This window comes from Ixodes scapularis, unplaced genomic scaffold, assembly GCF_016920785.2.
Source record: "Ixodes scapularis isolate PalLabHiFi unplaced genomic scaffold, ASM1692078v2 PGA_scaffold5__190_contigs__length_132052651, whole genome shotgun sequence".
Lineage (NCBI taxonomy): Eukaryota > Metazoa > Arthropoda > Arachnida > Ixodida > Ixodidae > Ixodes > Ixodes scapularis.
In genome coordinates, this window is record NW_024609880.1 from 118,449,456 (window position 1) to 118,474,512 (window position 25,057).

The 25,057-nt window shown below is 42.0% G+C and overlaps 1 pseudogene; it reads right to left on the minus strand.

Annotated features, from left to right (window-relative positions):
• Positions 1-456: 456 nt before the first annotated feature.
• LOC115315240 lies at positions 457-21,570 on the minus strand (annotated as a pseudogene).
• Between the last annotated feature and the right edge of the window lie 3,487 nt (positions 21,571-25,057).

Consider the following 25,057-nt stretch of genomic DNA (forward strand, 5'->3'; position numbering starts at 1 on the left):
CATTCTTTAACTCTTGAAAACATTAGGCACGAATGGAGGGAAAACTAAACGATCGGATGGTTTTCCACAGGCTCTAGAACAATTTCGTTGAAAGGATGCGCACAAAATAATATTTAAAAACTCGGCTACTTCATTTATGTTCACTAGCGAGCTTGGCCTATTAAAAAAAGTGACCTGACTTGCTCAATTGAACAATACTGCGTTCGCTTAAAACGCGTCGCGCGCACCATGTTTTTTTTAAGTCTTGGCGCAAGTTAGCTCGAAGACCCTGTTTTTGTTTTGTTTACACTGAGAACGAAATGAAATCATTGGTTTTTCCAACTCATTTTATTTCCAAGGATGCAAGACACTACACGGTGACAGATTTTTTTTTTAATGTCAAGTTGCGTACACACGGCTTTTCCTCACCATCCGACATGCAATTGAGAATCACGCGTGTCAATTCTAATGAATTGACACGTATTGCCCTGTTAGTGTGGTATTACAGGTTATCGGATCGGAAACTTTATAGAATGGCTTTCCACAGTTTATCATGAAGGCGAGAACGCAGTCGAGGGAAATCCGTTCCCATACGACATCGTTCCACCATCTTTGAAGGCCATCAGCTACGTAAATTTCTACTCTTCTTTTTAGAGCAGCTGTCGCAGTGCAGTTTTCATAGATTCCCCATTCTTCCTTACCCTCCTTATAGAGTTGCTCTTTTTTTCTTATAATTTCATCTTCCAGGTCATCCACTATTTTTTTCAACTCGGTTTTTCTCAGCCACAAGTCACATCCTATAAAATCGACAAAATACCAATCAATTGCGAAAATGGTACAGACAGTTTTGGGAGACTGTGGAGGTACTCAAACCTGCGAAAGCAAGGGACTCCAAATCAAAACAAAAAGCAGTGGCAGCGGGGACAGCAGGTGGAAGTAATAATATAAAATAAAAATGTATGTTGTCGGCCAGCGCTTGTCGCGTGCAGTGTCTGTTTTTGTTTCTATTTTTTGCGCGTTCTTTTTGCTTTCGTTAATCATGTCGTAACACTAATCGTTACTAAGGTAAACAAAATTGTGATAAGCATAGTGTTTTTTTGTTATATGTTTAAACCGCCAGACTCAAGCCATTTCACCACACGCCAAAAAAGTTAAATAAGATACGAATATCTCATTGAATGGGCATCAATTTTTCTTGAAAGAGAGTGGCAAGATTAGGCAATGAATAATTTTGTTTTATAGTCAGAGCTAAGCTGACTATTCTGACACAGCGCTCCGTAACCATCCCTGTGATATTTTTTAAGCAATATGTTTTTTAGGTTTTTTTTAGATATTTCTTTCTATTGCGTCCTGAAACAACCGAGTCCTTTTTAGTTTTGGAACACATTCACACACACACATACACCCTCATAAGAAAAACGAAACACAAAATAACGAAGCACGCAGAAAAGCTGAGCACTGATGTTTGCAAATATAGATGATTAGGATACTTTTCAAATCCAACTCACTCCCAAAAATGCCAACCACCGCACCCAGTGTAATAAAATTACTTTGAATTAATAAAATATGGGAAGTTAACACATGTCTTGCACGTAGAAAGTGCTGTGGAAACGACAATTCACGGAAGAGCCATAGAGTGAAAGCAAAGAAACAAGTCTAAGGCAATGTATTCTGTTATGTGCAGTTTAGACAAAAATGCATACTCTCGAAAATTCCGGCGTCAGTATTGGCAAGCTTAGCCGAATTAACCTTGACGCGTACCTACAAAAGAACCGAGTGCCGTGATAAGAATCGTACTCTATTTGTGCCAACTTTCTCTCACACGTTCTGGGCTAGCAGGGTTGGATGATCCCAGACAGTTCCAAAGTACAGAGCCAAACTCTAGTTTCGAATGAACAATATATTTATAAAGCCTGACGTGGCATGAAATCTCTTTAAAATAACGGGTTTACGTGAACACAAACCTAAAAGCCCCAATCAAGAACTAACCGAATTCGACAGATGATAGAACTAAAGGATGGATCAATATAAACTCCTAAGTCATGTATGAAATATTCACGTCGCCATGGTTGATTGTCTTGTTTATAGAAAGAAATTAAGAGCATATTTCTTCAGTGACAAAAACAAAAAGGGTATTTTATTGTTTCGACGTAATTTTTTGTTGCTCATCACGATGAGATAGGAGATTTGTCACAATCAACCTGTGACTTGGTCCATCTAACATCTTAATATAATCAACGAATCGAAGGAAATACTAAAAGAGACATTATAGGAAAAATGTTAAACGGCAAGGGTCCTAGAATACAACCTTGAGGAACGCAAGATGATATCTATGATCTACATAACACACCGTTAACATGAGCGTTGTTGATGCGCCAGGAAAGATATGATGAAACCACGAACATACCGGCAAACGCACCTCATATTCCGTTAGCTTGTCACGGAGCACAAGACCAAATGCTTTGGTTAAGTGAAAATATATGGCGTCGACCTGCCCATAGTAGGCATCCATTGGAGCCAACGTCACTCAAATAGACTGCTAAGTTAATTTCAGCACTTTAATTCCGACTTAACGAAACCTTGTTGCGATTAATCGAATATTTATTTGGAGTAACTAGAAAGCTGCACTTCTACCACGCTCTCAGACTGATTTGAGAATGTGGTAAACTAAATACAGACGGGGCTTCATTTTAATTTGAACGGATGCCAAAAGACGTGAAAATTGCACAACTGTTTTGTGTGCGCATGAGGAATAAAATCAGGGGGTCATATTTTTGTGGAATAACCGTCACAATAAGTCGGACAATTAACTAAAACTTGTTAGGTAACTTTTAGTTAGTGAAATTAGAAACTTGCTGTAGGTCATTAAAGACCACTCAATTATATAATTTTAGGACTTAATGGACATGAAAAGTGCGGAGGTGAGCTAAAGGTACAACTGCAAAACAGGCTGGCGGTGCGAAACGTGGATGACTATCGTCCGCTAAGCCCAGGAACACACTTTAGTATACATCGTTTCACTTTGGCTCGGCAAAGAGCAAGAACTGCGGCACCTTCGAGCCAACCAGATTGACGACGTTGAAGCACGTGACAGACATTAACAAAGTCAGACGGGCGTGAACGCAACCCGAGCAGTTGGAGAGGAGAGGAAGAAGGAACTTCCCTTTTAATCCGAACCCTACTTTTGTGGGGCCCAGACGTCGCTGTTTTCCCCTTCGGAGATTCGCCCGTATGAAAAAATTTTTACAAAAGCGGCTTTCTCCTCTACGCCGCTCACGGCTTTGACAGCACCACGTACGGGTCACTATCATTTCGGCCGATTGTTGCAGTACGGCTGAGCGTGCATTACGGCCTAGAGGGCCGGAAGGGCCGGGAATGGCTTTGAGGCCTAATAGGGCATAACTGCCGACAACATTAAGGTCGATAGTCTCTGAATGGGCTGGTGTGGCCGCCACCTGGGGGTTGCGTTGTGGTTGACGACCGTATTTGCCACCATATTGGAAAGATGGCGCCACATGTTTATTTTATTTTTTAGCGCACATTGGACCTCTCGGTGACGGCAAATACTGCGTTTTTTTTATTTATTGCTTCATTTTTTACGGAAACGTGTTTGGCATGTCTCCGCAACGGAGAAGTGCCTTACACGAGCAGGTCAAGATACGTGGCAATCGTCTCCATCTGCAGCCAAAAGACGAACCTGGCGCGAGAGTGGAGCGGCATCCGCGCCGCAGCAGGAATGGGAGTGGCAGCCATGTCAAAACTACTGCACGAGTTCGCAGACAACATGAACGCCTTCCTTGATTAAGTGTCCTGGCTGCTGTTGCTAAACAGCTAGGTGAGAAAGGATTTGGAGGCCAGGTTTTCTTTTTAGCATTGTCCATGTGTTTTTTTGTTTTTTTTTTGTTATATTTCCTAGCCTGCATGCATGTGTTTCCTTCAGCGTTTCGCTGTAAAGAGATTGAAAATGAAATTTCTAAAATAAACCTCACTCATCGTTTTCGCGGCCGCCAGGTAGAACAAGCACAAATAATTAATTTATTCAAAGTGCTAAAAATTAAAAAGACCCAATAACGTTTTTACTGAGCTTTTATTAATAATGTTAATATTAATATTTTTATTTATTGTATTATTATTTATAATTATAATTATAATTCTATCTCAAATATTATAATATTATATTATAATAGCTAATAAAGTCGGTTTTTAAAATATAGGAATGTTATACGAAAAAGGCGCCCTAAATTAATACCATTCATTTGAAAATTCGTTTGCGCGTGCGTGTGTGCGTGCGTGCGTGCATGTGTGTGTGTGCGTGTAATAATCCAAATATGTAGACAAAGGAGCTACTGCTCAATGGAATAATAAATGATAATGAGCAGAAAAGCAAATCAATAAATAAAAAATTCGGCTAGGCAATGTCGCCGTGCCGACTGGTGCTGGCGGTGAATGGTGAAACAAACCCAAAACCGCAGTATTTGCAGTCACCGAGAGATACTCTTAAAAATGCCAATACATCTAGTTTCCCGCATCCTACTTGAAGCGCCAATATTGAAATCTGCGAAGAGACCTCGGCGTATGACGAGATTGAAAATACGTTAAGCCTAAAAGTGAAGTCTGAGTTGTGACACTGGGTATGGCGTTGCATCCGTCTTGCTCAGTGTGGCGCCATCTATCTTATTTGATGGCAATTAAACTCGTCAACCACAACGCGAGCCCCGAAAAGGCTTCCGCACCAGTCCATTCAAGACTATCGGCCTTAATGCAGTTCGCGGCCCTTACGCCCTACTCGGCTTCACAGACACTCCCGGCCTTTCCGCCCCTCTGGGCACTAATGCACTCTTGGCCGTAATGCGACAATTGGACCAAGCGGGATTTTTTCAAGACGTATAACTAGTGAAATAAAGTGTTGTTACGTTTCTTGTTCCGACGCTTTGATTGGTTCACTCGGGCAGTAGCCTTCGCCGTTTGCCAAGCTATGGTGACACAAGAATAGACGCATATTTTTTGATCGCCGGGATGCTAAGATGGCGGATGGTGTTCTCCTCATAAATTAAATCTTCATGTTATCGCTGAAGTGGGCTATTCACTTTTAGGTATTTGTTGCTCAAGCGATGCATAAAACATCTATTATGTTTTGTTGTTTCGTACTAGGACCCACCTCTCATCCTCAATTATTTTGCAAGTTTCCCACTTATCACGAAATTACCGTGAAATTAAGTTGCACTAGCATTCCGAATGTATTTGAAATCGCACACGACACCTGCAGTGTAATACATTTCACTACAGTCCTGCGAAGTCACCTTCTGCAATCGTAATTGAACAATCGTTAATTGTGCGTGATACTGGGCAATGTAGGGAGCACTCGTTTTTAGTTGAAACAAAACGTTGGTACAAATGGTATCTCTGTTTCGGTTAACCTATACCCATGGATCAGAACCTTCGAGGCATCGAAAATTACCAACGGGTTTAGACACGACCTCTGTGCAATGAACATACCGCGGAACGTAGGGTTTATCCTACACATGTCGGAAGCCTTCTAAGCGCGAAACCTTAAAAAAGCATCGCAAAGTAAATCCTTCGTAATACGTCTCCATTGACAGATCGTTTTATTCAAGATTCCCGTATTAAGCAACCTTAATTTCGCTGTTTGTTCTTCTGTTATAAAGCAAAAAGTATCTGCTAATCTGATCATTTAAATTAGCGAAAAACAAGACGATGTGACATTTGTCTCGCTAAGGTATTAATGAACTTACTTCCTTTGGCTGCGGGACTCCTAAGGATATAACATTGCGGCTCGTTGTATACGACATACATGCATAGTCAGCACTTTCCGGAGAGGGGAACAATTCATCTAGAACATTCTTCTTAGATTTACCATAGTTTCGTGCACTCTGCCGATAATCTACAGCATTACCTGAGTGAGAAATTCATTTTCGGAATTCAAATTGAATGCACCACTAACAAAAACATGGTCAACGCTTGTCGAACATTAAACCTTAACTTACCCCTATCAGGGAACGGAGTACTTCTGGAATAGCAGGTAGAGTTATCATACTCAGCGTACGTGTAGCTTCCTGGGGGAACTGGAGTAGCGTTTGGGAGTGTTCCTAATTTTGGGGTACAAAAGCAAATTAACGCACTTTTAATATAGTTTAGACGATTGGGCATCTGAAATCCTCCCTGGCTGCGCGGTAATCCTGACCTGACATTGAAGCGAAGCAGTAAAGAAACTAATTACATCTATTTGGAGTTACTGTAGTTAGTTAAATTTTTTCTTACTAAATACTTTTTCAAGTTACAATAAAACGTTTGCAACAACATCATGTAAACAAACGCTTTGAAAAAAAATATAGACCGCCTACAAAAATCAGTTTCGCAACGTATCGCGCTGCGACCTTCTACAGAGGTATAAGCAGGTAATGAAATTTTACAACGAAAAAAAAAAATCAACAAATGATGTTACGTGGTTTAAAAGGAAAAGAAAGAGCCAAAACCCACCAGCTTTACTCCGCTCCTTTGGTTTAGGGGAAACTAGGTGTCGTTCGGGCTAGGCTTTTCGAGTGGTTTCATAGCTGGGAGCTGGCTTCACTTGGAGAAAAAATTTAAGATGCCGTTTGGCACGGCTTCGAAGCCGAGGACGTAGGCTCGCTCCATGGGAGAGTTAATGCATTCGCACTAAGCGCAGCTCTTAGGCGCCTGTTTCCCCGCATTGGGCGTAGCCGTCGGTGTCGCCGTCGGTTTAACCACCCCGCTAAATTTAGCGAGAAATTGAATTGGTATTCTGGTCACGTGACGTCAGGTTTCCTGCTAAATCTGGCAGAAAAACTCAATTTGTTTATGGTTGATGTGACACGAAGTCATGTGTCGTCATTTTCCCCGCTAAATTTAGCGTGGGACCTGAATTGGTGTTGAAGTCAAGTGGCGTCATTTTTCCGGCTAAATCCAGCGGGAAAACTGTGGGAGGAGAAGGATGGGAGGGTACATAGTGGAAGAGGGGAGTGAAGAAGGATTAAAGGAGGACGGGAGATGAGAAGGAGGGGGGGAGGGGAGGGTATGGGGGGCATACACTCTGCTTCGTACCCTCTCCTGCTCCCCTACAAGAGCCGCGCTCTAAGTTCGCAATAGAGATTTGTAAACGTCGTTCATTTTATTTTATTTTCTTTTGAACAAGGTAAGTTCGTTCCTGGATTTTTTCAATGTAGCCTTCCACTGCATGCTTGCACCTTTGGAGTAAATCGCAGTGCGATACATTGAGAAACAGATTTTTTGGGGACGTCTAATGTGCCTTAAAAGCGTTGGCTTACATGCGTTATAAATGGAACTTAGTAATTTTTGTGTTACTTGTAACTTGGTTTAGTTACAATTACTTTCCGAATTTTCACTTCTGAGCATTATCGTCGAGCACTTCAAATCTGCGGAGGGCCCTGTCGGTGAGATTATTTGAATAATTACTGGGTTGACTTCACATGACACTAGAATTTGTTAATTTTGAGTGATAAATATACAGCTTGACTTGATTGAAAATGCTAAGATATCAACATTTTGGAGTGAGCAGCACGTTTGGAACTGGAAGAAACGGTTAACACTATCGGTAATTAAATTCATTAGACGATCGTCTGAAACAGGCTAACATATAAAACCGCAGTTTAGTAAATGCAACGAGTACGATGATCGCGAATGCAACCCGCTAAAGCTTTTTTGCTGCATCTGTTCTCAAGTGCATAAGAAAATGACAGGGTATCATGATCCATATCGAACGGGTTTGAACAAATTTAAATCCAAGGGTGCAGACGAGCTGTTTAAGGTTAAGCGGGAAACGTAGGGACAGGACAACACGAATCTATACACACAACTGACGTTTATTTGACGAAACAAAACCTTAAATAGGCAACCAAAACAAAAAGAAAAAAAAACGAACAGATGAAAAGAACATACGGATGACAGCGATAATGTCACGCGTACCCAAGCAGGATACTCGTATCCAGAGTGCATTTGAACGCCCAAGCGAGATCCCGCAGAAAGGAAATGATAGATCACATCCTCATAACAACACAAAAAACTGAGGACCAAGTAAAAGGCAAACACCGAACGATCACTAAACAACAAAAAGGAATGAGGTTAACCGAATTCTAACACAGCCACAAAAAAAGAAAAGGCCTTAGATTAAGAAACGCTTTCATGCAAATGTTTAGAGAAACAAACATGTTGCTAAAACAAATAGCGTGCCTGCCCATCATCAACAACACTTTCACTAAATATTTGTAACAATCCCTTTCCCAGTGGGGCACTTCACTATCTTTCCGAACAACGACACAATTGCTACATGAAGAGAGATGATTTTCTAATTCTGAACGTACGGATTCGTCTTTGTGCGCTCGTTTGTATTCAGTTAACCTGTCATTAAGACATCTAGCTGTCTGACTCACATAGCAAGAACCGAAATTCAGAGAACGTTTCCCAACTACACCCAGATCGCAATTCAGAAGAGGGTTTTTGACTTTTGTTAGAATCAGCCTTCTGTGACGAAAGAGGTGTAAGCCGGTCGATCCGAAAATCGAGTTGAAAAACAGCTGTCGCACCAAACGTTTTCACTAGCGCTTTGAGATTATTGGAAACACCACAAAAATGCGACAAGCAAAAAAAAACAAAAAAAAAACGAACGGAATATCCCGAGAGTTAGCCCACCTAAAGTCAAAAGCAAATAGGGTGAAATAATGGGTGGTCTAACTTTGGGTGTGCGATCAAAAAAATGTTGATAAAAAAATGTTATTTTTAGATTTCGGGATCTACGAAACCTGTAATCGCAATGAGGGGCGAGGAACAAAAGACAACTCTCCTTCCCAGTCAGCAACGTTCGCTTATCTCTCGCCATGTCTAGGTAACACCATATTTCAGCCGAGGTCATGATAGGCCAAGACCCTGCAATTACTAAGTAGGCTATCCTTCGGCGATTTATAAAAATAGCAAATCGTCCAAAAATAAGCGTGCATTATTTTTCAAAGGTGGGTCATCTCTGGGGATCTTACGGAACTTTTCTCTACACCGACGCCTTTCCGTAAGTTTGAATTTTTAGGAAATGATGGATGACCGTAAACACGAACGCCCTGCTGTATTTCGCCAAGGACAATCTACAAGCTGCTTTACCAAACCGGTGCCCAAACGGTGAGCACTAGAAAACTTTGTTGAGTTCATTAGCACAAACTTAACAACTCCCCGCTCTACAATTTTAGAATGAAAACTTAGCTCAGAGTGCAATCAATGGCTTCCCCACTTTGTTTCTCCACTCTCCAGGGTTCAAAATGTCAGTTCAGAGCAGATAGTTTTTTTAGAACTAAATTAATAGATTAGAGTGAAGTAACTGGGATGTATAACTTAGTTTCATTTTTTTTTAAACTAACTTTAACGAGTTACAATTGTAAGTATGTAAGTGTGACAACTCCATTTAAACTCAGGTAACTGCAACTGTAACCTAATTAGCTGTCATGAGTAACTTTTACAGCTCTGTAGTGAAGCTAGTTCCGACGATAGTGGCACCAAAATGGGCTAATATTAGCAGGTGCAACCAGGCTGTGACGTTGCCAGGGGAGGAACTTAAGGGGCTTCAGCCTCCCCTCCCCCACCTCAACATTCAGCCGACCTATAATATACACAGATATTATTACACCCCCTCCGCCTCCCCTTGCCCTCACATCCCAAGTCATCAACATCCGAGCCAACTCTGCACCCCCCAGATAAACCTTTCTGGCCAGGCCACTGCAACCGGATACATATCTGGCCGCTTCAAAGCCACAACCGTGCTTGCCCGTGGAGACCGACTGCAAACCCGCATTGATTGCTTTTGTATAATCCACCTTTGCTAAAACAACCTACCTAATATTCGGAGCGCTCTTATTTTTAGTAGAAATCGTCAATCGGTTAAGTTTTAACTCTACTGCCACCAATGTTGAGGTCAAAGTTTTCCACGCTTGTATTAGGAAAGAGAGTTTTCGTGTTTTGTTTTTAAATTTATTACGTTGTAAAATTTGTTTCCGTATGACCCACACTGAACGTATCCCCTAAACACCAAGCCCTAGCTTTCTTCTCATGGTAGTGGGACCTTCAGTATCTTAAGACCCGTTCACACTCTTGCGACCGAGTACGACCGGGAGAGACCAGACCTGTTTTTAAGCCTTTTACGACTTCTTAGGACCGGATGCGTTGCAGCGGAGCTGGTCCTAAGAGATCGCAAGAGGCATAAAAAACGGTCTGGTCTCTCTCGGTCGTACTCGGTCGCAAGAGTGTCAACGGGCCTTTAGAGTTCGCCTGAAAACCTCGGGAGATCATCTCTGACGCGGGAGTTAATCAGGACTCGGTTTGGTTTAAGACATTGCCTTAAGACATTGCCTTAAGACATTGCCTTAAGACATTGCCTTAAGACATTGCCTTAAGACATTGCCTGAACGTAGCATTATGGTTAGATGTGGCCTACACAAACCGACGATGGACGAACATGAGCACGATGGTGGGGCAATATTTGTAATAATGGCCCAGTCAAAGCAAGCAGGTTTCACTATTTACTCATACTGGTTTATCTTGGAAAGTCCGGTCCGTCATCCAACCGAACATTTTAGATATAAACCAATATTTACCCAACACCGTGTTTCACCTTGGGTAAATTAAAGGAATCTGTCTGTCTCTCTCTCTCTCTATATATATATATGCATATATATAAAGAATCGGGCTAAGGTGCACGAATTTCCATAGTTAAAAAGTGATATTTAAACGATAGCCTCACCATATGAATGTAGGTCCTCGTTCTGTTTATTTCAAGTGTGATTTGAAAATATTCTTTATTGAGAAAAAGATTAGACAGAAAACTAGCACAAATTCAAAAGTCACCAAAGTAAAAAAAAAAAAAACTAAAAATAAAAACAGCATTTTGTTTTTCAGAAGATCTGCTTGTTTTGTTCGCTTCTCTCTCTCTCTCTATATTTTTTTTTCGGCACGTCGGCAGCCCTCCAAAGCATCAGGGAGGAAATTTGCACTTTCTTAATTAGGGCTATTTCGTTCTCGTGTAACATAGCCCGAACATCTAACCCTCCTTGGAAGCACCTCGTTCTCTAGATTTAGCCTGTCGCCGTTTTTCAAGTTTTAAATGATTAATGCCCAGGACAACCCCATAAATACAAACAGACTAAATGTAAAAAAAAATTGTGTGAGCAATTTTACTGGTGGAGATCCGAAACAGGGCTTACAATTGGTCCTGCCCGGTGACGTGATAGTGTGTTATCTTTAAAAGTGACCTGTTTACATTATCTTCAAATTCCATTCAGATTGCTACTTTGCGGCTCTTTAGTATCATTTGCCTCTTTGTTCTCGGCAGTTTATTTGTAGACGAATGCCTGCTATCAAAGATGGCTTGCTTCGTTTATAAGGACAACGAGGTTTCAGAAAAGAAGGTGCTCCCATGCTTCATGTGAATTCTGTAAGCCTCACACTCAAAACACTAGAGAAACCTGTTGTTGAAACTTCAAATGCATTTTTCTCAGTTTCACTTTTTAGCAGGATGTGTTATCATTTGATGTTCTGATAGCGTAAAACCTTAATTTAGGTGTATTCTGAACTAACATTTTCTGAAGAACAAATTAAAGTACTCGATGACGAAAAAAATCCCTGGAGAAGGGGAAAAAGAGGGACAAAGGACAAACACACATCTCCGAACACAGCTAGGTGACTGGTGCGCGACCGAAAAAATCCGCCTGGTCCGGGTACCGCTTGCACCTTTGCATTTAATTGCATTATCATCATAAAGTACTCAATCTAAGAGAAAAAGCTCTTTCACAATAAACATTTTGTGAATTTTTATTTTTTATTTTATCGTGTTCTTTTTCTAAAATTAACTTTTTTTTCTGCAATTTGTAGTTACCTTAACTAGTACTATGTGCACTTTACTTCAGATTAAATATAATTCTTTGAATTGAAATTACAATTTTTCTTTAACACGTTTCCTAATGAAGTCACTTCTTTTCTGGAGCTTGAGAAGCCTAAGATGCTGTATAATTGATGTAAGAGGCTGAAACTATGGAATTTATAATTCCCAATAGGGCTTAATTCGTCCTGAAAATTTAAATAAATTTGAATGAAGGGTCAAAGGTTTATGCTACCAGGCTATACTCCCCACCGCCCCCCCCCCCCCCTCAACCTTAAAGCGTGGTTAAAGTTTTTACATACCTTTGAAGTTGGCCCTTATAACGTTTTCAAGCGGGTAGTCAGCTTGATTCAGAGCTCTCACTTGTATTGTGGCATTCTCGCTGTAAATATATAATTTACGAGCAAATTAATTTTAAAACGTATGCGCCGAGAAACTGAGAAAGAGAAGGAGACTGGATGCAATTCGTCTGCAAAATTTTTCCGAAGTCGCTGGCTCCCACACCCATTGACAAATCCATATTGATTGGGCGACATAATGCTAAAGCGATCAAGAAAGGCTGCCATATTTTGGAAAATGTGTTTTTCTAAGATTTGTTTAATACAAGGCAAAATGGAAATCCGTCGATAATTGTGAAGTTTTTTATGCTCTCCCCTTTGAAATAGTGGCTTCACTAGTGCGCCCTTCAAGCATCCGCGATCATTCAGAAGAGAATGAAACCATTTAACATGTGAAGGAGCAGAAGTTTTATAGAATCATAATTTCGGCGCAGATCATTTGCACTGCTGCCATCGATACCAGACGCCTTGTTCGTTTTGAAACTAAAAAGCGAACTTCAAAGATCAATTTCCGACGTTTGTGGTCTTTCTTTGCAGGGTCTTTTTTTGTGCACGTAAGCCCGCAAAGCCCGACTTGTATCAATTTTTTATGTAAACGTTTTGTGTGCAAAACTTGACTTCTGTAAAGCTTTTTTGTTTGTTTTTTTGTGCACGAGGGACTGTGCGAGTTTCGACTTGTTTTATTTTTAAATCGGGGTCCGGTCCCACAAACCCCTGCTGGTTTTGATCGGCCCCAATAACACACTTGGAGACAGCGGCATTTATGAATAAACGATCAATAATAATAATAATAATAATAATAATAATAATAATAATAATAATAATAATAATAATAATAATAATAAATTTTTATTGGAACACGCATTTAACGAGGCAGATACACGGGCCAGTCAGAGCCAGAAGCGGCTTGTGGGACAGCACCCTACAATTCATGCTTGAAAGAGTCCCCAGAAACAAGAAGTTCACATTCAACTACAGATGCAGAACAATGTAGGTGATGATGGTCATTCCAACATATGCAAACAGAAACTTGCAGTCACAACTTCTCCCTAATACCTTGAAGTGATTTTTTCAATTTTTTAAAGAGTCCACAGCATAGATATCATCTGGTAAATTGTTGAAAATAAATGGAACGTAAAAATTTCGCACTATTTTTCGGTACTTTGTTTCTACGAAAGGCACTTCAAACCGCTCAACACGCCGAAGAGGTCTACATAAGACACGAGGTATCTTAAAAGTATCGCTTCAGAAGTATTTTAGAATAATAATAATAATAATAATAATAATAATAATAATAATAATAATAATAATAATAATAATAATAATAATAATAATATTATTATTATTATTATTATTATTATTATTATTATTATTATTATTATTATTATTATTATTTGTCACACTGTACAGTGCTTTATGTCGACCACACGTCGAGTATGCCTCTGTTGTATGGAATGGAATCTGCGCGACAACCTCGGCTAGAATCGAACGTGTTCAGAATAAGTTCTTATGTATCTACAGACATCGTTTCCCGTCGCGCAATGCGTCCACCTCAAACGATGATCCAGCAGTCCCAGTCCAACATAGCTTGGCATTGCCCACCCTGCGGCGTAGGAGAGAACATGCCGACATCCTATTTCTGTACAAACTTATTCATGGCATCACTGACTGCACATCATTGATATCAAATGTGCGTTTGAAAATTCCCGTAAGAACTACAAGGCAAAATGCATCCTTCTACAATGCTCCCGTAACTAATCTTCACGACCCCGTGTCGAGAATTGGGCACACCTACAATTCCTCTTTTACAGACTCTATTGATATATTTAACAATAACACACCGGAGTTCATCAGAGCGCTGAAGTTCCTCACCTAAATTTGACTTCCCATTTTTTTTTTTTTTTTGCACCTGATTAAGTTCCTCAGAACCAATTTTTATACTCTCGCTTTCCTTTCCTTTCGCTATCGTGGTGGTATAGCCTAGCGAGTTTATGTGACATATGTGATCTTTTTTAAGTGTTTTATTGTTTACTGTTTCTTTGTTGTGTGTAGTGTTGATTTCCATGTTTCCTGAGTGCACCTGTACTAAGACCGCAAGGTTGTTCCTGGGCACTTCAATAAAAACATTGATTGATTGATTGATTGATTGATTATTATTCAGCTGAGTAGTAACGTACTTACTATTTCCTTTTTTTCGTATCGTAAATCGTTATTGTGTGAGTGGCGGTTTTGTTGGTTTTGTCTGTGATATTAGCTGTTGCGAAGACACATTTCTTTTCAACGGGAACAGCCGCGCGAAACAACAGAAAATACGTATCAGTTGACGTTTCTTCTAGGACCTGCAATCATCAAAACAAAACATTTCTTATTTATTTCCTCAATACTAGGAGAAGACGCACGGCAGGGCCAACTAAATAGGCCACTTATACCAGTGCCACACGGGCAACTCGAGTAGCATTTACAACGAATGCCATTCGCGTGATCGACGAATGGGCTCGCGATCTGTCGCGCGTGGAACGTTCCACGCTCGGGGTGTCGCGCGCTGATTGGCCGATCGTTAAAATGTCATTCGTTATAAATGGCATTCGAGTTGACCATGCGGCACAGCAGGGTTGGGCAGAAATGCTCAAAAATGTATTTGGAAATACAAATACTGGGATACATTGAAATAGCAGCTAAAATACTGATACTAAGATACATCTGTAAAAATATATCGCGGTACGTATCGGAAATACATCTTAAAAAGAGGCAAAAAGTATTTGGAAATACAAATACAGGAATACATTTTAGGGAGGGCAGAAATACAAATACAGAAATACTGATACTGCAATACATTTTCCAAATTTTTTTGAGACGCCAACTGAGATGAAGCTTGAAGTCTGAAGTGGATGTTTTCGATCCTGAAATTACTTTCCTCTAGGCTTGGCACTTTGCCTTGAAGGTGGTGGTTTCGGACAAGGAGTCTTCAATGGGCCCAAAAAAAAAGTTCCAACAATTGTTGACCGCGGTCCCTTCCATGACACCCTGTCTGTCTGACGAGGGAATTCTGTCAACATTGATCACATTATGTCACGGTGGAATGAACTAGAATTCTTTATCTGTAGGTGTGGCCTTGAACATGAAACTCTACCACGCTGCTGTATGAAAGGACACTGCGTACTTTCGTTTTAGGCTACCTAGCTGAAGATCATGCATGCAGTGTCATTTGTAATTTTTGAGAATAGTAGACCACCTGAAGCATCTTGGAATACATGTCTTATCTTCTGTTTTACAGTTGAAAAAACGATACGGTAGCATCCCTGTTCTGAAGGTCCTTACTACCGACCCTCCGCCACCGACGCGCGGATTGCAGTCCTCAAGTTTTGCCTATCATTATCCAAACAGAGACCTCGTGGATTGCGAGCTGATATTGCCGGCACAGGTGCGAGCTCTCCAAGAAACAGCGGTCTCGAGTCTAGTCGCGAAAGTACATAGTCTGGGATGGCACAGCAAGGCCACTTCTGGCCTCCTTCTGGGTTTCGGATCACCAGAGCAGCGGGTCACGTTCACGTCGGCTCATGACGTACCCTTGAGCCGTGCAATGTTACGGGCGCAGCCGCAGATTCATTCGAGTATGTGTTGAACTTCACAGCGTGAGTCTTCCTACTATTTCAAGTCAACCACCACCTGGCTCGTGCTGCACCGGAATGTGACTCAGCTTTGCCGGCTGGGTGTACTCTGTACGCTAAGGTGAGAGAGACGGTTAGCAGCGGGCATTCCCACCTAAGGACCTGCGGCAGAAGATGCTCTGACTCCACTCCTGGCACGCCACCGGGTTCGAGTCCCCGATTACGCAACACTTCTCAGAAGAGAGAAGATGACGTATAGAAAAATAGTTTGCAGAATAAAAAGAAACCTTGGTCAGCATAGTAACAATACCCCAGCATCTCCTTGACTCTGGTGCCCTCAGAAGTAAAAAAAAAAAAAAAAAAAACGCGTTCAGCCTTGTTTTTTTTTTTTTTTTTTTTTTTTGGGGGGGGGAGTATTTGTCAAGAAATGTAACGAAATACATTTCATCCTGATTGTATCGCGATACAAAGAAACATTCCAAATGTATTTCGATACAGGAATAGAGATACAGGTAAGAAAAATGTATCGCGATACAGAAATACAGATACGAAATGTATGTCTGAATTGCTATCGCGATACATTTGTATCGCGATACTGCCCAACCCTGCGGCACAGGTATTACTTACATTTAAGAATTCGTATCCTGTCGACAGTAAAAATCAGGGATTGCATCAGGCACTTTAAATCACAGCAAAGTAACGGTGTTCGTCTAGACTGTATACCCTTCAATCAACACTCATACACAAAGAACAAATCGAACGCCTGTATCACTAACATTGGTTTCAACACGACTACAACATAAATGTGCACGTGCCAATATATTACTGGCGAGCGCGTATTTGTGTAACCGTTCAGAACAAGTATATGGTCACATAGAAGTAACACCTGCAAACGACGCAGCGGATTATAAACACCTCTAGCACTCGAATGTGTAGGTTTGATATTTCTTTAGGACTGAAAAGTATACTAAAAAAAAATAATTTGCGTACGGTCATCCCATGCTTTTAGAAAACGACAGTTGATGATCCTCTAGCGCTCCCTAAATAATATTTAAGTATAGTTTAAGTATTTCTGTTTTCTTCGTTTTTTGTAATAAAGTAGTATGGTTTCTAAAGATATTGGGTGATAATTTACCGTACTTTTCGGTGTATATCCCACAACGGTTACTTTGGGGTCCAAATAAGATATTTCGTTTAGATAGTCTGCAAAGGGTTTACCGTGCGCACTTAGTGCATAGTCCTTTTATTTTCAATTCTGGTTCAGTTCCAGGGAGCGAAAATAACGGTTCAAACCGGTTCAAACCGGTTTGAGCCACTAAATGTGAATATATTTTCTGCGCTGTTTCGCAATAGGCACTATTCAAACTGTGAAACGAGTAACTATACATTTTTTTTATTATTCGTACAATCCACTTTACTTATCAGGCATTAAAAATAAGAAAAAAAAACGTTATTTAGTATCAACAAAACAGTCAAAGAAAAGCTAAATTACCATTAAAAACGTCGTGTTTATATGATTCAACATCTATTTATTTACCTCAGTCGCATATATTTTACTTAAATCGAAAGGTCATCAGTCTGGTAGGTCGCCTAAAATCCCCGTGATTGGTACGAATTTGCGTCCCAGTATTAAAAGTTGAATATTAGTTGTTCTCTTGAACTCATAAATTAATTACAGTGCATAAAATCATAGAATTGGCACCTCCTCGCCATACATATCGTGAAATCTAGTGTAGGAAATACGTTTGATAATATATAGGATGACGGCGCAACTAAGCTAGAAGCAACACTATTTTCAAAATGCCACGAAAGTTTTAGGACAATCCATTTCATTCTACGTTTTTAAAGATATTCAGTGGCAATCACAACGTTTTTTTTTTGTTTTTTTTTTGTGACCAACATTGTTTGCTTTCAGAACCGTGAGGCAGGCGAAAAATCGTCCAGAAAAGAGTGATCAAAGTTCCTCACTCTAATATATACCCACCTTCGCACCCAGATCCAATATGCCCTTCAATAGCGCCCACACAAGCGAAAATTTTCCCCATATCCTGGCGTTTATGTTTGTTGTTGACAAGATGCCGATCAATGCAATTAGCAAATAAGCTTCACCACTGAAAATTTTTGATTTCTAGTTAAATAGAACGAAAGTAGTATTCCCAACTCTACTCGACATTGCAGCTACTTAATTAGTCTCTTCTTGACGTCTGCGTGCGCACTCATTATAGTTTGTGTCAGGAACACATAAGTCGGGAACACATGTATGTTTCAGAAACACATTTATGAGTCGGAAACACGTAGTTATTTAAATCATCTACAAACTCAGAAATTTGTTTAAGGCTCTCTCAAATCACCTATACACGTGCTTATCGAGGATAAAAACGCCAGAAAATACTCGCAGGAGATATTTCAGACAATTTGTGGGTGCATTTACTAATGATGTATATCTTTAAGGCGATTGGCATTTATTTATGTTGCCAAATCTTAAGTCAGTAAACATATTTGTATTATTATTAATAAATTCGACTGCATGAAGTTCACATAACCACTTGAGACCGACATGAGAAGAAGATACTCGAAATTACGTCATCTGTTGAGTCTGCGCCAACGGACTTTTTTGTTCGCTGTTTGGCAGTGTAAAACACCGCATGTCTTGACACCATGCCGTAACATGACCATCTGACACATGATTAATCATTGTGACGATAAAAGAGCGCCATAAAAACCCACATTTCTCATACATTGCGATTCGGTATATGACAATCCGATCACCACGTACAGGGCTATTCACGGAGACGATAGGCTCTTTAAATCCACCACAAAATTCGGTTTCTTAACCTATCGCGCTACGACTTTGTGCAGGGTTGCCCACAGATGGTGCATTTTTTTTGTGAAATTTTCAAAGAGCTAATTTACCCGAGGAAAAAGTAAAGAAAGAAACAGGCTTAGCTCCTATGGAAATCCAGCGACGTCACCGATCTTCAAACAACACGGCACCGTTTCGCACGGGAGACGAGAGATGGCGCAAGTAGTCGCGACGCCAGCTGCCGCCAACGAACGAGCATACGACGCCGAGAGCCGGTGAATTTAGCAGACAAGGAACTGCAGTTCCTTGTTGTTACCGCGCCTTTTTTTGTTTCTGCGACTGTCGCCGCCTGCGGAACGCGCGCCGCTTTTGAGTCAAAAAGTTCGTCTGCTAAAGACGCCGGCTCTCAGCGGCGAATGCTTGTTCGTTGGCGGCGTTCGTTGCGCCATCTCTTGTCTCCCGTGCGAAACGGCGCCGTGTTGTTGGGAGACCGGTTGCGTCGCTGCGTTTTCATAGGAGCTAAGCCTTTTTCTTTCTTTACTTTTTCCTCAGGTAAGTTCGTTCTTTGCAAACTTAACAAAAAAAAGATGCGCCATCTGTGGGCAACGCTGCACAGACGCGAAGCGCGATAGGTTAAGAAACCAAATTTTCCGGTCGATTTAAAGAGCCTGGCGTCACCTTGAATCACACTGTAGAAATTCAGCTGCCAATTTCAATTAAAAAAAAAAAAAAACATTCATTTTGGAATACAAAAAAAAATTACAGTGAACTGTTTTGTATCGATTACTATTATATTTTTTCGGTTCAATTCCGGTTTGGTTGCGGTTTAGTTCCAAGATGGCGGCGGAAATTTCGGTTCGGTTCAGTTCCGGTTCGGCTAAAAGTAACGGTTCGGTTCGGTTCCCGTTTTCGGTTCGGTTTGCTTCCGGTTCGACACTTTTCCTCCTCCACTGGCGCAGGAAAGTGTAGGGTGGTGTGCTTCCGGTCGTATCCCAATACACATACCGGAAGTACACCGCGCTATACTTTTCTGCACAGGTGCGAGAGGTTCAAGTAAATCGAATGCGCCTAGTGTCTTTCTGCACGCGCAACAACCGCGCCTAGGGTCTGCGCGAGCAGAGCACGAGGCGGCACGAGCTGTCTCGTCAACTGGCGCCTGCCTCCTGTGAACTACAGTTATCGCGAGGTCACGCACGCGTGGAACGCTTAATGAGGTCATTTTACTACAGTGTACTAGAATGCGGGGTAGTGTTTGGACCGGCGCGGCTAGGCAGTGGCAGCTCGTGAGGCTGCACGTATAGACAAAGAACGCAGCGCTGGAGTCGACAGCAGAAAGTCGCTGAAGCCCGCACAGGCCGCTGCACCTGCGCGTGAGCATGTAGAATAGCCTTCCCTATTGGCGACGAGACCGATCGAAAGCGTCGCAGTGGTCGGCCTTCCACGATTGGCCGAGTGCTGTCTTCGACGTCAGCAAAGGATTTCTTGTCGACAGAAATAAGAGTAATGGAAGAAGTTCGATTTTGAAGGTGTTGTGAGTGTTGTTAAAAGCGTATTGATTTCTAGCTTCCACCATGCTAAATACAAACACCATCAAACTTGTGGTTCAGTAGGTAACGACGTCACGAGAGGTAACCAGGGAGGGCGCCACCCAAGCATCTCGTCGGTAATACACACAAAGCCTGGAGGTTCGACGACGGAGCCATGAAGTGCCCGGTCGCCGATTTGGAGCGGGGGGATCTCGTAGCATTGAGCATCGAAGAACCGTTTCTCGGGGAACCCGAATGTCAGCGCACAGCTTTTGTAGCGGGGAGGACCCGAAACACTCTTTTTGTCACTCGGGAGAAGTGTGTTTGGGCTTCTCGCCGCAGCGGGGCGCAAGTCACGTGGCTCTCCTCTCATCTGTTGTCTGCCGCACTACCTTTTCCATTTTGACGGCAGCTTATCGTCGCGATCTGCCAGGCTTTGTCAGTATAAAAGACGCTATCGAGGAGCAAGTGTCAAACCACCACCCTCTTGACCTTACTACCAATGCACCGGTGTCGACACCTGTCACGATCTACACCACGCGCCTCACACGAGCGTCTCCGGTCCCAACACTACCCCGTCTTCTAGAAAACACTGTATTTCTATTGCAAGCATGAAGGTAGGAAGAAGAAGAGGCGACATAGGGACACAAGCCAACCAAATGAGAAAATCCCGTGTGAAGCCGGAAGTGGAGGACGTGGTCGGTGGAACGCCCCTAAGGGTGACCAAAGCCACACCGAAGCCGCTGCTGACGCCGAATCAGGTGTGCTTTTCGTCCAATAGCGTCTTTTGGCTTTGGTCATCGTTGGGGGCGTGTCCCTCTATGCCGGAAGTCTCCCCCGGCTTCACCTCTTATGGCCTCATGTCACCTGGAGAAAATCTGCAGAAGATATGATTGTAACTTTAGCTCGATATCGAGCTTCCTACCCGCTCCAAGCGTATTTACTGATTCAGAAGTTTTCAATGACACTCAGCAAATTTCTGATTGGACTCATATTTTTTACGTTCAATCATTAAGAAGTTCATTAACACATTTTAGTTAATTACCTCTTTAGTCTTGATGTTTATTTATTCTTAATATGTCTCTCTGACCGTGTAACTCACCTGCACACTCCGCATAAGTATAGCTTTCGTGTATTTTTAAAACAAATCTGTAAAGCCTTAAAGAAACACACCGAATTTCACTCTCCACACCCTCTTATCTTAATCACATACCTGCCATGCATCTTGCAGAGACCCAAGTTCTGGGTGGTTGAAGGTAGGGTTGTTTTCCGGGTTTTTCATGGTCATTTTCTCCGTCCAGTGAAAGCTCGGCGTCCATTCCTCGTACAGTGCCCCGACCTCAGCCGTGGCGAGACATGCGAACAAAAATGCGTACTGGAGTCCCATTGCAACGTATTCTATGCGCATTCACTTCTCTTCTGAGACTGACTGAACACTGCGCAAGTGATAAAATAGGTTTCTATTGTTTTGTTGTTATTTTACAATACAGCTGTACCGGATCATAGCTGACGTTTTTGACAAGACTCTCTTAAGGGAAAAGCATTGTTCACAGGGGCTGCGTTTACATGGCAGGGAAGTGTTCGTAATACACAACGGAGTTAAAATTCTCGAAGAGCTCGAAAATAAATTGTTGTTCCGATGCCCTCGTCGCTTTGGTTTTTGTGGTTGCACCTGGCACAAACGCTTGAAACAGCTTTTAAGCAACAGAGACGACAAACTTCCACTTCGCCGTACACCGTCCTTCGAATAAACTCAAAATTAACCGGAGAATATTAAGAATGAAAAAGCAGTTAACTATGCCGTGGACGTACTTTAGGTCAAGCCAATCATATACTCTTTATCACAGCCTAGCTCGCACTGTCGTGAAATGATTATTTTCAGAAACAAGGAAAGGAGATACGACGTGGTTAACTGTGGACACTGACGTCCTAAACAACGCAGCGCGTGACAGGACCCAATAGTTTTATTATTGCTTCGAAACCAATTAGATCTCGGAATTTGCTGAAAACAGAGCCCAAGGATGCATCACAAAGCGAGAAGAGTGAATGTTATCAGTGACGCCCGGTGTTTCTTAAGCCGTCAGTGACTATATGTAGGGTGTCTCAAGTCACCAGGCTCAGTTTAAAACGGAGCGTAAAAATCGACGGCTGCACATAGTAATCTAAAGTTTATTTCACCATGTCGTTTTTTCTTGTAAAACTGAAAAGCCAAGAAACTTGCCAAAGTCAACGGCGGGCGGCGACGCAGACGGCCACATTGTGTTCCGGGGCGTGTTTGGCGTTCGTATTGGTAGATGGCCCTACCTCCTTATCAAGGCAATTGAGACCAGAATCGAGACTTCTCGCGACAACCATGGTTTATTAAAATGAATATAATCTTTCTGTAATGCACCTTCAATTGGAAAATACGCGCTGACAGTAAAAGCAAAACATAGCAAAAAACAAAACAAAAAAACGCTTGCATAGCGGCGGTGCTTTTGCTGCCAACGGATTTCGTCTGCGTGCGTTCTGCTAGTATAAACCTTTCCATAAAAATGTGTGAGGGTGCGTTCCCTGCTGTGTTTTAGTGTTATGCAAGCACAACTTTGCGACAGGCAGCGGTGCACGAAAAGGCACGTGCCGTCTCATGCTCTGCTTGCGCAGAGCTCCAGCAAGGTTGTCGACGTGCAGAAAGACAAAAGTTCCCTCGACGCATTGCGGCAGCGGCGGCGTAATCAATCTGGCTGGTGAGATCAGTCTATTCGCGAGCGAGGGCTGGCTGGACTGTAGTTAAGCACGTGTGGACTGTGATTTTTGTAAACCGTGGAAACAAGCAAAGACCCTTTCTAAAAAAGAACTCTTGACCGTTTTCATTCTCAGTGTTCTCGAGTTATCGACTATCACGAGCCCAAATCGAGTGCCCACGCATTGCCCGGGTCCAATCTGTGAGCTGCATTCAAGTAATGTCACTGGGTGGTACTGCGACCGGCCAGCTACGTCATCAATTTTTGGGAAGGAGATATTGAATGAGACCGCCTGCTTTGGTCCTTGTAATTACACCGCAACAAAGGAGTTTCTTGCCCATTGGCGTTTTGTGAGAGTATCCTTGTCTCCCACTAGTGCCAGTAAGCTCGTGTAAAGTGAAAAACATTCCAAATGAATATCGCTGCACCGCCCCTTTAAGCTGAAACGAAGTAGAGCCAAATGGGATTTCCAAATTGTACAGTTGTGCAGTGTATATAGCAGTCTCGCGATGATATGCGGCAGCCCAGTAAATTGTTGGAGCGCGCATGACTGATGAAGCACAGAGTTGTAAATTGACGCCCTAGAACAAGCGCACGTAAAATTGAATATGACTTTAGCCACCCGAGACAGTATTCTGCGAAGTTTCGAGCCGATGTCCTAAAGTAATAAAAATTAGAAATATATTGTCTCTCCTTCGCGCTATTTATGTCTAATTAGGAACATCAATGCACGCATCTCTATTAGAGAAATACGGACCATAACCAGCCATGTCCTAAAGAGTTAGGAGCTCGACATTGCAAAATCGATTCGTTTTTTTGTTTTTTTTTATCAGGGTCAACTCTTTTCACGTGGAGAGCAGCAGCTTCTTTTCCATCTACGGTGTGTCGTCTGCTTCACTCACTTTCTCTTCTTCAAGTGCCCTAGCTAGTCCGTTGACATACGCCGGTGGTTAAGTGCCGGTCGACTTATTTAGTTGTACCTATTAAAATGAGCCGTAAGCAGGTATGGAGTGAGGGCGAGCTAGTAATGAATCGACATCTTGTAGACCCTGAGAGGGGGGGGGGGGGGGGGCTCCTAAATGTTTAGGACATGGTTGGTGAAGGTCTGTGTTTCTTGAATTTTTGACCCAACCAGGCGGAGTTCCGTCAAACGTACTTACGTTTAGAACATGCATCTCAAATATATATATATATATTTTTTACAGTAAGGCTTCGTGTATCAGATCATTTTTTAGAAGAATAACATTTCTTATCTCTTTTCCTGCCGATTTTGTGTACTTTCTTTCAGGTTTATAAAGTGAGCGCACAGTCCTTCCTGGCACACCCGGCGACCCGGTGTTTTAACACTTTCAAACAGCGAAAAAAAAAAAAAAAACACATTTGCGCCCACCCAACAGATGGCGTATTTTCGAGTGTCGTCTTCCCGTGTCGGTCTCAAGCAACACGGGAGGACAATAAGCGATGCGGGAGGATCTGTACTTCGTACAGTCAAATTTATTAATGTCAAGAAAAAAATATTTTAATACTGCCTGAAGACTTGACAACCTAAATAAAGGACCGATCATCCTAAAGATTTAGATCGTACGTAAATGGACCTCCGAATCTTTACCGACGTTTTTATCCTCGATAGGCAGGTCTATAAGTGATCTGAGAGTTCCTGAGGCATATTCAACTTCCGAAACATAAAGAAGTATGTGGCCTCTATTATGTGATAGAAAACAACTTTTAGTGTCTGTGGGCTGGACGAAAACAAAGTACACAGTGGCGCGTGGCAAAAATTCGACGATTGCGGACGCCGGCCGTCAGAGAGTGAGCAGTTAAGTAGCTGCAATGTCGAGTATTGCTCGATTTAACAAAAAAACTAGGGTGATGCTTATTTGCTAATTGAACTGACCCGGCACCTTGTCAAGAACAAACCTCAAACGCCAAGCTATGTCGAAAATGTTCATTTCGATACGCGCCATTTTAGGTCAGATCCGATCTGAGTACGAAGGTCACTCTTTTCTGCAGAAGTATTCGCCTACATCACGGTGCTGATTGCAACCAATATTGGCCAGAAAAGCAAGCGTTGTTATTGCCGCTCAGTGTTTCTCTAGAAAGTACACTGAAAGGGTTTGTTCTATAGCTTTCCTAACACTTCGAAAATATTATAGCTTCTAGCTCAGTCGCGTC